Here is a 13,752-nt window from a genome sequence, read left to right on the forward strand (position 1 = left end):
TCTCTCCTTAGGCCCCCTGTTCCTCCCCCTCCCCCATCTCTCACCCCTAATGATCTGGCCACCTATTTCCTCACGAAAATCAACACGATCAGGTCTGAGCTCCCCAAAGTCACCCCTCCGCCTCTCCCCTCCCCCCCAACAACCCCCTCCCCTACTTTCCCATCCTTCCCTGCAGTATCCTCAGAGGAGATCTCCTCCCTCCTCACAAGTGCCACCCCCTCCACCTGCGCCTCGGACCCCACTCCCTCTCACCTTCTTAAAACCATCGCCCCTGCCCTCCTCCCTTCCTTAACTTCTATTTTTAACCACTCAATCTCCAAGGGCTCCTTCCCCTCTGCCTTCAAACACGCCCACGTCTCCCCCATCCTAAAAAAACCCGCTCTTGACCCCACTTCCCCCTCCAGTTATCGTCCTATCTCCCTACTACCCTTCCTTTCCAAAATCTTGAACGAGTCGTCTACAATCGATGCCTAGAATTCCTTAACTCCCATTCTCTCCTAGACCCCCTCCAATCTGGCTTCCGTCCCCTCCACTCTACCGAGACTGCTCTCTCTAAGGTCACCCATGACCTCCTTCTTGCCAAATCCAATGGCTCCTACTCCATTCTGATCCTCCTTGACCTCTCTGCTGCCTTTGACACTGTCGACCATCCCCTCCTCCTCCGTACCTTATCTCACCTTGGCTTCACGGACTCTGTCCTCTCCTGGTTCTCCTCTTACCTCTCTGGCCGATCATTCTCGGTCTCCTACGCTGGAGCCTCCTCCCCCTCCCATCCTTTAACTGTTGGAGTTCCTCAAGGGTCAGTTCTTGGCCCTCTTCTGTTCTCCATTTACACTCACTCCCTCGGTGAACTCATTCGCTCTCACGGCTTTGACTACCATCTCTACGCAGATGACACGCAGATCTACATCTCCGCCCCTGTCCTCTCCCCCTCCCTTCAGGCTCGCATCTCCTCCTGCCTCCGGGACGTCTCCACCTGGATGTCTGCCCGCCACCTAAAACTCAACATGAGCAAGACTGAGCTCCTCATCTTCCCTCCCAAGCCCGGTCCGCTCCCAGACTTCTCCATCACCGTGGATGGCACGACCATCCTTCCCGTCCCGCAGGCCCGCAATCTCGGTGTCATCCTTGACTCGTCCCTCTCGTTCACCCCACACATCCTATCCGTTACCAAGACCTGCCGGTTTCACCTCTACAATATCGCCAAGATCCGCCCTTTCCTCTCCACCCAAACGGCTACCTTACTATTACGGGCTCTCGTTATATCCCGGCTAGACTACTGTGTCAGCCTTCTCTCTGACCTCCCTTCCTCCTCTCTCGCCCCGCTCCGGTCTATTCTTCACTCCGCTGCCCGGCTCATCTTCCTGCAGAAACGATCTGGGCATGTCACTCCCCTTCTTAAACAACTCCAGTGGTTGCCTATCGACCTCCGCTCCAAACAAAAACTCCTCACTCTAGGCTTCAAGGCTCTCCATCACCTTGCCCCTTCCTACCTCTCCTCCCTTCTCTCTTTCTACCGCCCACCCCGCACGCTCCGCTCCTCTGCCGCCCACCTCCTCGCCGTCCCTCGGTCTCGCCTATCCCGCCGTCGACCCCTGGGTCACGTCCTCCCGCGGTCCTGGAACGCCCTCCCTCCTCACCTCCGCCAAACTGATTCTCTTTCCCTCTTCAAAACCTTACTTAAAAATCACCTCCTCCAAGAGGCCTTCCCAGACTGAGCTCCTCTTCCCCCTCTACTCCCTCTGCCATCCCCCCTTTACCTCTCCGCAGCTAAAGCCTCATTTTCCCCTTTTCCCTCTGCTCCTCCACCTCTCCCTTCCCATCCCCACAGCACTGTACCCGTCCGCTCAACTGTATATATTTTCGTTACCCTATTTATTTTGTTAATGAATTGTACATCGCCTTGATTCTATTTAGTTGCCATTGTTTTTACGAGATGTTCTTCCCCTTGACGCTGTTTAGTGCCATTGTTCTTGTCTGTCCGTCTCCCCCGATTAGACTGTAAGCCCGTCAAACGGCAGGGACTGTCTCTATCTGTTGCCGACTTGTTCATCCCAAGCGCTTAGTACAGTGCTCTGCACATAGTAAGCGCTCAATAAATACTATTGAATGAATTGAATGAGTTTACAGTCCAGGCAGAAAGTCTAGGCAAAAAGCCTTTATGCCTTTTTAAATATACAATATCATCATCTTCAATGGTATTTATAGACTGCTTACCGTGTGTAGAGCACTATACTAAGTTCTCGAGAGAGTACAATAAAACAGAGTTGGTAGGCATGTTCCCTCTCCACAACGAGTTTAACGTCAAGGTAACAAAAAGTCCAGGCAGAAAGCTTTTATAACTTCCAAAATATACAGTCCAGTGACTTTATTTATTTTACTACATTAGCATTTGTTCTCTCAAAAGTAGGTCTCCTAGCAGTTACCAATGACTTTACCAAGGTATGCAAAACATGGAATCCTTGCTTAAGTCAAACCTCTTTCACAAAATTTCTATAATCCAACCAGGACAGTATCGAGTCCAAAGGACTGCTCAGGATAATGAATATTTCCTGTTCCTAGAAAACCACATTTCAGTCAATCAATCTCATATTAATTGAGAGCTTACTATATGCAGAGCACTAAATAATAATGTAACAGAGTTGGTAGACATATCTCCTGCTCACAACAAGGTTATAGTCTAGAGGGGAAGATAGACATTAATATAAATTATAGGTATGTACATAAGCACTGAGGCACAGATCCAGGGTTGGGGAAGAGGGTGGATAAAGGGAGAAAATAAATGAGGGCATAGTCAGGGAAGGCTTGTTGGAGGAGATGTGCCTTCAATAAGGCTTCGAAGGTGGGGAGAATAATTGCCTCATGGAAAACTTGAACATAAATCAAATAATTGGCAATGATGTAGAAATTAAACATTGAGAAGCAATGTGACCTAAGACAGAAAGGGATTTGGCAATCAGAGGACCTAGGTTATAATTTGAGCTCTTCCACTTACCTGCTGTGTGACCTTGGGCAAATCACTTAACTTCTTTGTGTCTTGGTTTCTTCATCTGTAAAATGGGAGTTAAATACCTGTTTTTCCTCTCCTCTACACTCTGAGTTTCATATAGGACAGGAATTGTATCCAACCTGATTATCTTGTATCTACACCAGGGTTTAGTACAGTGCTAGGCACCCAGTATGTGCTAAATGAGTATTATTGTTATTATTATTACTATTATTAATAATATGTATGAGCTCAAAATCAAGAACCACAAAAGTAAAAGAGGGAATAATTTGATTCTTTAGGTGAAAAGTAGGTCTCTAGCCAAATGTTGACATCTAGAGACAATTGTTACCTGGTTAGTACCTAGAAAAAGTCTTAAAATCATAATCATAATTATAATAAATGGCATTTGTGCCTACTGGAAAGGTACAGCAGAAGCATGAGAAACAATTCCTGCCCTCAGACTCCTTGCATTCATATGAGGGAGAGAAACATGAAAATATTTACAAATAGAATACTACAAGTAAGTCATTGAAAATACAATCGATAATACATATACGCAAAAGTGATATGGATGAAGTAACAAGTCTTGCTAGTTACCAATTTTATATAAAGCTGTTCATTGCAGGGAAAATTCTCCTCAAAATGTTTACAGAACTGTTCAATCACTGCCTGTACTGTCTCACTCACTGCTTCATTGTATTACAGGTAAATATGTCAAGTAAATCATTTGCGGAGTAGGACATTTGTCTTTAAAAGTATTTTAGGTTTTTCAAACATCTATTTTCTATGTGTTAAATAGAGAACAGTGAATACATCTGAGTTTGAGATCCCTAACTATCCCTCAGAACTGTGGAAGTAAATGAATTCTTCAAAAACTATGGAAATCTCCTGACTTTTTCCAGCAAGATAAGATGCACATATGAAAATACTCAAACTGAAAATAATACTCTGATAAAGCATTCTTGGCTTTATAAACTGAAATTTAGTAATGTGCCTTGATCTGTTTCCCTTGCATGTGACTTATCTAAAACTTTTACAGTGTTTTTGGGGATAAAAAAATGCAAAAAATCAAAATCCATGAATTGTTGTATCAATCAGTGATCTGTGATTAGATACCTTTACTTCATAAACAGTCTAAATTTACACCGTTCACTATGATTGATTGAAAAAGGTTTTAAGCATCTCTTTAACTGCCTTAAAATGATAGGACAAATGTAAAATGGAAGATAAAAGAGGAAGAGGGAGAAGATAAAAGGAAAAAAATGTGTAATTGAGTATTAGGGTAGAGAGCTAGAAAGCTATCTCTTATAGAGGTACATGACTTGAGCAAGTTGATTGGATTGGACTCATCACCATCCAAGTTTATACTGGGGGGAGGGAAAGGAGGAAGGGGAAGTAAAAAAAATTAGAACAAAATAGCAGTTCTTGTGTTCTGCTCCTTAACCAATCACCCTCCCTTCCCCAAACCCAGGAACTATTGTTTCCAGAAGTCAATTTGGTCTTATATCTACCATTTTTTTCCTAAATAGTGTGGGTAGAGAGCCTTAAATCCAGAATTTGGAGTGCTTTCTCCATTTCTCCCACCTCAAGACAACTCTGTTCTAAAGGAATGCATTACAGAGGGGAGATGAGACTTAGGAAGGCCCTGTAGTCCCTACTATATACGTCTACAAGAATGATTTATGCATTAAGTATAGTATTTTAAAAGGAAACATCCATAGGAAAGGGCTTGAGATGAATCATGTGATAACTCAATAAAGAACTGCACCAATTAGTGATCTGCACATTATTCGCAAGGGATTTGCATAGAAATCATAAAAGAGCAGAGTCTTCCATTGTCAGACAGCTGTGGAATGTCCGTGGTTCGGTTGGGTCATGACACAGTCTTGTTCCAAATTCTTTGCCTGTCTAAACAGTTGGAAGCTTTAAATAAAGAACACATTTCTTCTGGATGAAAGATTCCATTTTCTTTAATCAAAATCTCCTTCAATCAAATAGGCTTATCGAGAATGCTCTTTGTGGTGGTGATTGATCCACTGGGGACTGTACAAAGCAAGTTGAATAGATGCAAACCCTGCCAAGGAAACCTAAAATGGAAAACACTTCCACAAACAAAACTGGTCATTAAAAGTCAAATAAAAGTTCAGAAAGTGGCAGAGAATTGATAATTTTAACTGTGGTATTTATTAAGCACTTACTACGTACCAGGCACTGTACTAAGCACTGGAGTGCGTACAAGCAAATCACGTTGAACAGTCTCTGTCCCACATGGGCTCACAATCTCAATCCCCATTTTACAGATGAGGGTACTGAGGCCGAGAGAAGTAAAGTGACTTGTCCAAAGCCACACAGCAGACAAGACAAGTAGGGGAGCTGGAATTAGATCTCAGGTCCTTCTGATCCCAGGTCTGGGCTCTAGTCATTAGTCCACACTAATGATCTAGGAATTATATCAAATGGAAATCTAAATATGCTGAGTATAGAAAGTGCCATCCCTGGGGTGTTTATATGTATATTTTGTGTGTCCAGGTAAATACGTATGTGGGTATTATCTGAGAGGAAAAGCAAAGTACAAAATGCGGTTCCATGCTTATATTAGTTTACACAGCATTAACAAAGTGAGCCTTTAATAGAGGTTACATAGAATCAGGAACCCAGTTGTTACTTTCAATTAACATTTCTAAATTGCTGGAAAAATACGTAGGAGTGAAGAGAAGCAGCATGGCTTAAAGGATAGAGCACAGGCCTGGGAGTCAGAATGTCCTGGATTCTAGTCCAGTTCTGTGACCTTAGGCAAGTAATTTACCTTGTCTGTGCCTCAGTTGCCTCATCTGTAAAATGGGGATTACGACTGAGAGCCCCATGTGGGACATGGGCTGTGTCATTCATTCATTCATTCATTCATTCAATCAACCACATGTATTGAGCAGTTACTGATTGCAGAACACTGTAGTTAGTGCTTGGAAGAGTATAACACAACAATAAACAGACACATTCCCTGCCTACAATGAGTTTACAGTCTCTGGTTACCTTATATCTATCCCAGCTATTAGAGCAGTGCTTGGCACATAGTAAGCACTTAACAAATACCTTTAAAAAAGAAAGAAAGAAAAAAGGAATAATGGAAAGAACAGGAGAACACAGGTAAAGATTATTAGAAACAAAAGAGAAGGTGGGGGCAAGAGAAATGAAGAACCGAAAAGTAGGAATTTTATTTTTTCTTTTTTTAATGGAGGGAGGAGTAAAGAGCTTTTGCCTGCATTTCATATGCTTTTCTAGTTCTATTTTTGAAAGCTTTTTCAAGTTTGCCAATTGGAAAACAAATGCTGCAAAACTCAATGATCCAGAATAAAGCTCCCACAGGTCAGTTTAGGATTTGGCCTTCATTGTGAGCAAGCACAAAGTTAGATACCTTGAGACAAAAAACTCAACCTACAGTTGAATTCATGATGAGCTCAGAGAACAGATTTTTAGGTCACTGTTGACTGCCCTTTTAAATCACTGGTGCAATATATTGTAGAACCAAAAAAGCCAACTCATTCATTTCTCAATGCATCTTTCTTGATGTATTCATCAAGAAAGAAATAGAAAACAAAAACAAAACACAGTTTTGCCATGATGTCGAGCCATGGTACACCCACTCTCAGAATATTGAATTAGATGTTTTAAGAAGCACATAACAGGGCTCGAAATATACTGAAAGCTTCATTTCCTCTCCATTTGTGGATCAACTTAAAAGTCTATGACCATTCTGGAAAGATGAAGTCTGAGACTCAGTTAATCAGTGGAATTAACTCATCACTTACTGTGTGCCAAGCACTATATTGAGCATTTGGGGGAGTACAGCAGAGTTGGGAGACATGTTCCCTGCCCACAAGGAGCGTACCTTCTAAAAGGGGATACAGACATTTAAATAAATTATGGATAGGTACCTAAGTGCTGTGGGGCTGAGAGTGGGGTGAATATCAAGTGCTTAAAGGGTACTTGCTTAAAACTCCAAGTGCTTAGGTGACAGAGAAGGGAGAATGAATAGGGGAAAAGAAGATTTAATTGGGAAAAAGCTCTTGGAGGAGATGCAATTTTAACAAGGCTTTGCATCTGGAGGCAGTGGTGATCTATGGTATATGGAGAGGGAGTAAATTCCAGTCCAGAAGAAGGATGTGGGCAGGGGTCAGTGAAGAGATAGGTGAGATCAATGACATGTGAATAAGGAGGCTGTTAAAAGGCTGAGATTGAAGTTACAATTATTGGAGTGAGCCTGACTTCTGACTCCCAGGCCTGTTCTCTTAATACTAGGCCATGTTAGATGCTTAAGAACATAGAACGGCAATCACAGATAAAATCCCTTGAGGAGTTTACTATTTACCTGGGGAAGACAGGCAGTCCCAAATTGTTAACATATCAAGGAGCTAGAGCATATATTAAGAAAAGAAACAATCACTGAGTTCTTCCTACCCTCCCAATGTCACTGTCAGAATGATGGGTGACCACTGATGGGATCAAATAATGGAATCTTTTATCCTCTTATAATCTTACAAAGGCAAAACAGATCATTAGACTTTCTGGTTTTTATCCAAATATAATTCTGTCAATTGTACTTCCTGGAAAAAAAATAAAGTCAGAAGTCTAGAAAGTACAACAGGAAGAATTTAAAAACCCATAAGCTTCTTTTGGAATAAGAGCTACAGGTAAATTCATTAATTAATCATTGATACATATTGAATGCTTACCATGTGCACTAAGCACTTGGGAGAGTATAACACAATAAGTTGACATTATCTGGACCCGCAAGGTGCTTACAACCTAGTAAGTGAGACAAACATTAAAATAAATTACAGATAGGGGTGGTAACTGAGTATAAGGATGTACATATATACTTGGAGGAAGGAAAGGAGAGAGTGGAGTAACTAAGTGCTTAGTGGATATGACTTAGGTGGGTGGTAATGAAGTGTGAAGAGAAAATAGGATGGGGAAATAAGTGATTATTCAGGGAAGGCTTCCTGGAGGAGATGTAATTTTAATAGGGCTTTGAAAATGGAGAGAATATTAGTCTGTCTGATGTGAAGGGGGAGGGAGTTCCAGAAAGGATAGAAGGTTTGAGCAAGAGTTCAACAGGGAGAAAGATGAAATCAAGGCACAGTGAGTTGGTTGTTAGTAGACGAGAGAAATGTGCTAATAGGTCTATATTACACCTATATTACACCCAGCTCTGCTTAGTCATTAGAAAACCACTTCATCCTTACAATATTTATGATTTCCTTACTCTGTATATTGACATTTTGTACATATGCCCAGATCTCTGTGTCATGCAATCAAAAGTTCTACTGTTTTTACATTCTGGGAAATTCTGGATAATTGTGCTTAAAATATAAAGCATTTTATTTTCTTCGGAAATTTCATGTATATGTTATTCATCATCATCACATATATCTCGTTTAGCATTTAACAGCCTTATTCTGAAAACTGGACAATAACCCTTCAATTAAACTTTTTCAAAATTCATGGAAAATAAATGAGCCAATCATAGATTGGTCACGGTTTCACAGACGTAAGTAGGTTTCCTTTTTAGTAAAGAACATTTGACTGACCAATGAGTAAGAATATTGAGAAACTCTTAAAGGTACAGCAGATGGCATGTTTGTTTAAAAAGCATTCTCCATTAATTCATGGAGAATATTTTAGCAAGAGTTGATATGATTCCTTTATTTCTCCATACGATGACATCAGGGCTTTAGGAAGCAGCCAGTTGGGAAAGTGCTATATAAACTACATCAGATACTATAAGGTAAACTCCCTTACCCTTAAAACACAATTTATTTTCATTTCTTTGCAATATAAACAATTTGTGGTAAACATTCATTTACATTCTACAGTTCCCAGCATGTCCACTTGTAGCGTTTATTTGCCCAATACAATTTTCCAGTCATCCTAGTTTGACTCCACCCATTAATACACATCTAAGTAATGAAATAAGCCTTAAAATATTCAATTTCTGGCAAAACATGCTAATTTTCATGCAGAAATTGTGCACTGTAGCAGCACTAATCAAAGCTAATTACAACCAGTTGTCAAATATCTAGTACATTATAAAAGTATATGGAAGTGAAAACAAAATTGCATGAACCTACTCATTATTTTGGAAGTGTTCTTTGTCCTTTCATAACTAAAAAATGTATAAGGCCTGCAATTTGTCTATACTTTTTCTAATAGGATAGTTTATAATGTATTTTAAAATACTGTTAATCTCTCTGTTAGGAACAATCCACTCCTTTAGGGGTTTCTCCTTCCATTTCGTGAAATGAACCCCATTCTCAAAATGTGGCAACTCTAATGATCTTGCGAGTTCTTAGCCAGACTTATCATGCAAGTGTATGATAAGGACCTTTCACCCCAATTTCTTCAAACAATATCAATGACTATGTAAAAATGTCCAAAAAAGCACTGACAACCAACATTAAAACGGCATCTACTCTTCACCATTAAAAATACAAATTAAATTCCTATAAAATAAAAAATACTGCACAGTGAAAATAAAAATCAAGATAGAATAGAAATCAAGCAGTCAAGATAGAAATTCTGGCCCAGTGTGATGAGGCAATGTGGGAATCTTCTTCCACATAAAGGAAGCAGTGCTTCTGTATAGGAACTATGTATGGCCCAGTAATAATATTTCTGGAATATGCATTATTATACCAGCATGATAAGACACTGCAGCAAACTCAGCTAGAATTGGAGTCATCTGTCAAAAACAATGAGGAACAAAGGGAAATGATCAAAAAAACTTTGCAGTTACTAGGCCTCTACTATAGAAGTAGGGGTAGCTTCATCCACTGAGAGTGTTACAATTTGACAGAAAATGAACTAGTAGGTGATCATTTTAGTATAAAAAGACAGTGCTGATAGAATTAAAAGGGCCTAACTACCGATTCACTCTGACCACCCTCAAGGATGTCAGGATTTTAAGAGTAGATTCATTAATCTGTTGTAGGGAAGTCTATAAAAGAGAAACAATTTTCTCATTTAGGTTGAGAAGTGAGTTAAGCTCCTGAAGATCCCCACATTAAGGAAAGGTTATATTTTAGTGTGCAATGTGCACACATACACATCTGTTTCTTTTGACATTGCACCATGCTAGTCTTGCCCAAAGAACATTCCCGAATTCCCTAAGACCATTGTACACCAAATGCAGATGACATTATGGAAACACTGAGTGCACAGGATGATGAATTTCCAGGGTAGTCCCGTATTGGACTGAGAGCAAACCTATAATCTTTAGTAACTCTCAGATATTATATTACTTCTTAAAACACTCTGATGTCCATTTAAAACATTATTTAAAGGCCAGGTTAAAACTTCAATAGTGGTGATAGTCATCTTACTCAGTTTTCCAAATTAGTGTCCTTCTCTGCATATTTCTTTGGTGTGCTCAAAATTGTCTTTCATATCATGACAAACAGGTTTATAGTAGCCTGGAAACCTGAACTAATTTAATCACTAAACAATGCTGTTGGGAGTTTGAGTCTGTAGCTTCACTTTTAGAGTAAGAAATTCAAGCACAGATTCATCTGTAGCCTGCTCAGGGCCACCCAGCATGTCCCTAGGCGAGCCAGGAAAATAAAACATCCCAGTTTCTGGGAACAAGGACATTTTGCTCAACTAAATTACAAGTAATATCCCAGTCTTCCCTCAAGTCCTCTAATTAGTCCTACATCTGAGGTCAGGATCTGGCCTGGATTGCTTTTTTTCCCAAAAGTCCCTATCTTCTGTGGCCAAATGGGACATTTTCCCAAATTCTGTCATTAAAATGAAAGATAGAGAGCCATTTTGATAAAATATTTTATTAAGAATAACAATAATAAACAAGGTTACAAAAATAACAATTTAATTAACTAATGATAATGCCATTAATTTCAGAAACCTTTATAATACATAGTATAACTACAGTGTTCCCTTTTGTGGTAAGCTTCCAGCTATACCCATTCATTAGGCAGCATTATTATTTTCCTATTTACATACAAGACAAATAGTCAAAACATCCACAGGATTCCACTTGCAGTTTCCTAAACATAGAAACTTTCTATGCAAAAGGAATGGGCTGCTTAAAAGGAACGCTGACAAGATAAAAAGGGATCTAAAGATGTCCTACATTTTCCTCTTTTCCTTCTCAACAAACTCCAAATACTGTACTTATTCAAATAATTGTAAGCAATCTGGGCTTTGGACCTTTTAAAATGTATAACTGCACTGGAAATAAAAGAAAGATTTATTCTGGATCTTTTTTAAAAAAAAAAATAGGCTTGGTCACAAAAAATGTGAATCCTTTTTACTGCATTTCAACAACATAAATCAACAAAGGCTTTCTTTTTGCCTCTCATCATTAAATTCTATTTATATACGGTGTCACTTCCTCTTCCTCTCATAACTACGAAAGAGTCCCCAAAAATTTGTAGAGAAAATTCCAGATGAAAGAATTTTAAGCCAGTAAAAAAATGCCCATTTCTTGGCAGTGTTCCTTTTAAAGAGATTGCTGTGGCTGTAACATTCACTTTGTACAGTACCATTGGTACCAACGAAGAAATATTCACAGGAATAAGTGAAATACAACTTTGTTACCATCTGTCCTTATACATTTCCCACCTTCCAGTGTCTCATGTCCCTACACCTTGAGAGGAACAAGAGAGGGCCTGGTTAGCAAATGCTAACCCAGTTGTTAATCTTAGAGATTTGACTCTATAGAAACCATTTTACTGAGCACTGGCCAGAACAAATAGGTAATATTCTTAACCGACACATAACAAAAAAAAAGTGTATAAAATGTCGTATTGCCTTCTGCACAGCAGAGGATAGTAACTAAAATATTTTAGGATTTAATTTCTGTTCTTGGTAGACATAACAAATACCTGCAAATATAACCAGACCACCATAATCACTATTGAAATAGAAAATATAAAAATGGTGTTGAAAACTCCTCTCCAAAATCTCTTGTCCATGGTTTAAAATAAAACTGAGACATAACAGGTGTCTTCGTGCATGTCCATGTGTTTTGTAGTTGATAAGTAGATATATAGATGTCACTAGTTTAAACCACAAGAATTAACTAAATACTTTGACATCATTTGCAGTGATTACACTTTCTTTTCTTACACAAATAGATAAAGCCATTTCTGAGTGGGAAAACATCATTTCAAAGACTTCCTATGCAATCCAGGTTTCCTATCATGCAATTCAATAAGTACACTGACAATTAGAAATAGCTGTTGAATTTCTGATCAGTGGTTGAATTATTAGAAAATTATCCTACATACCCAATTTCAAATAAATATACCTCCTCCTAAATAGTCCATTTCTCACCACAGAGCATCCTTTAAATGTAAAAAAATTCCTATATGGGGGGTGCAAATAGAGATTTTTTTTTAAATGGAGAAAAAGGAACAGGCCTTGAGGCTGCTACTCTTTCTGGCACCAGAAAGCAAATTGACTTGTTGTTTTTACACTTTAGGAGAAAATGTTTTCCAAAGTGGCATACTGTGCCTTCTGTGTTAAAACCCTCTTTTCTCTATCCATCTATATAAATTTATAATGTTAGATATAAAAGAAAATATTTTTTAAATGGAAGTGTTCAAACACGTCATTACCTTTTGCATAAAATGTGCTTAGTGTTTCTTAATACGTTACTTATAAGCAATGATATTTGGGCCATCTTTGTATGAGACAAGTATTTATGTGTATACTATATGAACGGGCCCCAAACATTTCTGCTGTTTCTCTCACCTACCCAGTATGCAACAAAACAGAAAGGGAGCAAAAAATAAGTCTACCTGGTTGAGTCTGTCTTTCCTGATAATGGCTCATTCCATATATATATATATTTATATATCAATACACCAAGGCAACTTCTTCCCCCTGCTCGCTCCCTAGTATACAGGTAGGTAGCACTAACAAGATCAGTTTCAGTTCAGGACCTCCTGAACTGGATTCTCACAAGGCACACCAGATTTTAAAATGAGATGTTTCTAAGAGTTTGGACGATGTTAAAGGCATAGAAGACATTTTAAAATTTGTATCCACCAAGAAACTTTATAAAAGGCTGCTAAAGAATTGAATGGACTTACTCTTTAAAATGATATATCTCCTTTACCTCTGTATTCTAAATCAAATCAGTTTTCAAATATTCCCAGAAGTATAGGAACAAAGGGATTGGATAGAGATAATAATAATGATAATAATGACAGTTGTGAAGCGGTTACTATGTCCTGAGCACTCTATTAGGTGCCGGGACAGATGCAAGTGAATCAGGTCAGACACAGTTCCTTTCCTACGTGGGGCTCATGGTTTAGAGGACAGGGAGAACAAGTACTAAATTCTTATTTTACAGATGAGAAAACTGTCTCCCAGAGAAGTGAAGTGACTTGCTTAAGGTCACAGAGAAAGCAAGAGGCAGAGCTGGAATTAAAACCCAGGTCCTCTGACTCTCAGGCCCATTCTCTTTCCACTAGGCTACACTTCTTCTACAGATGGTCCTAAACCATATCTCTTGACTGGCATAAGGACAAATAACAGCTGGAAACCACCTCAAAATAACAGAACATACTAGATTCAAAGAAATGTTTTCATTAAATATTTCACTAGGACATTTGAAATTATCACTGATGCACCTAGAATTTCCACATTGCCACCTGCCCCTGGGTAAACATGGCCTCTATATACTAGCCAAAGACCTCAGGAAACAGGCATGCTCTATTCTTTTTTAGAGGTGCTGTTTC

This window comes from Ornithorhynchus anatinus, chromosome 13, assembly GCF_004115215.2.
Source record: "Ornithorhynchus anatinus isolate Pmale09 chromosome 13, mOrnAna1.pri.v4, whole genome shotgun sequence".
Taxonomy (NCBI): Eukaryota; Metazoa; Chordata; class Mammalia; order Monotremata; family Ornithorhynchidae; genus Ornithorhynchus; species Ornithorhynchus anatinus.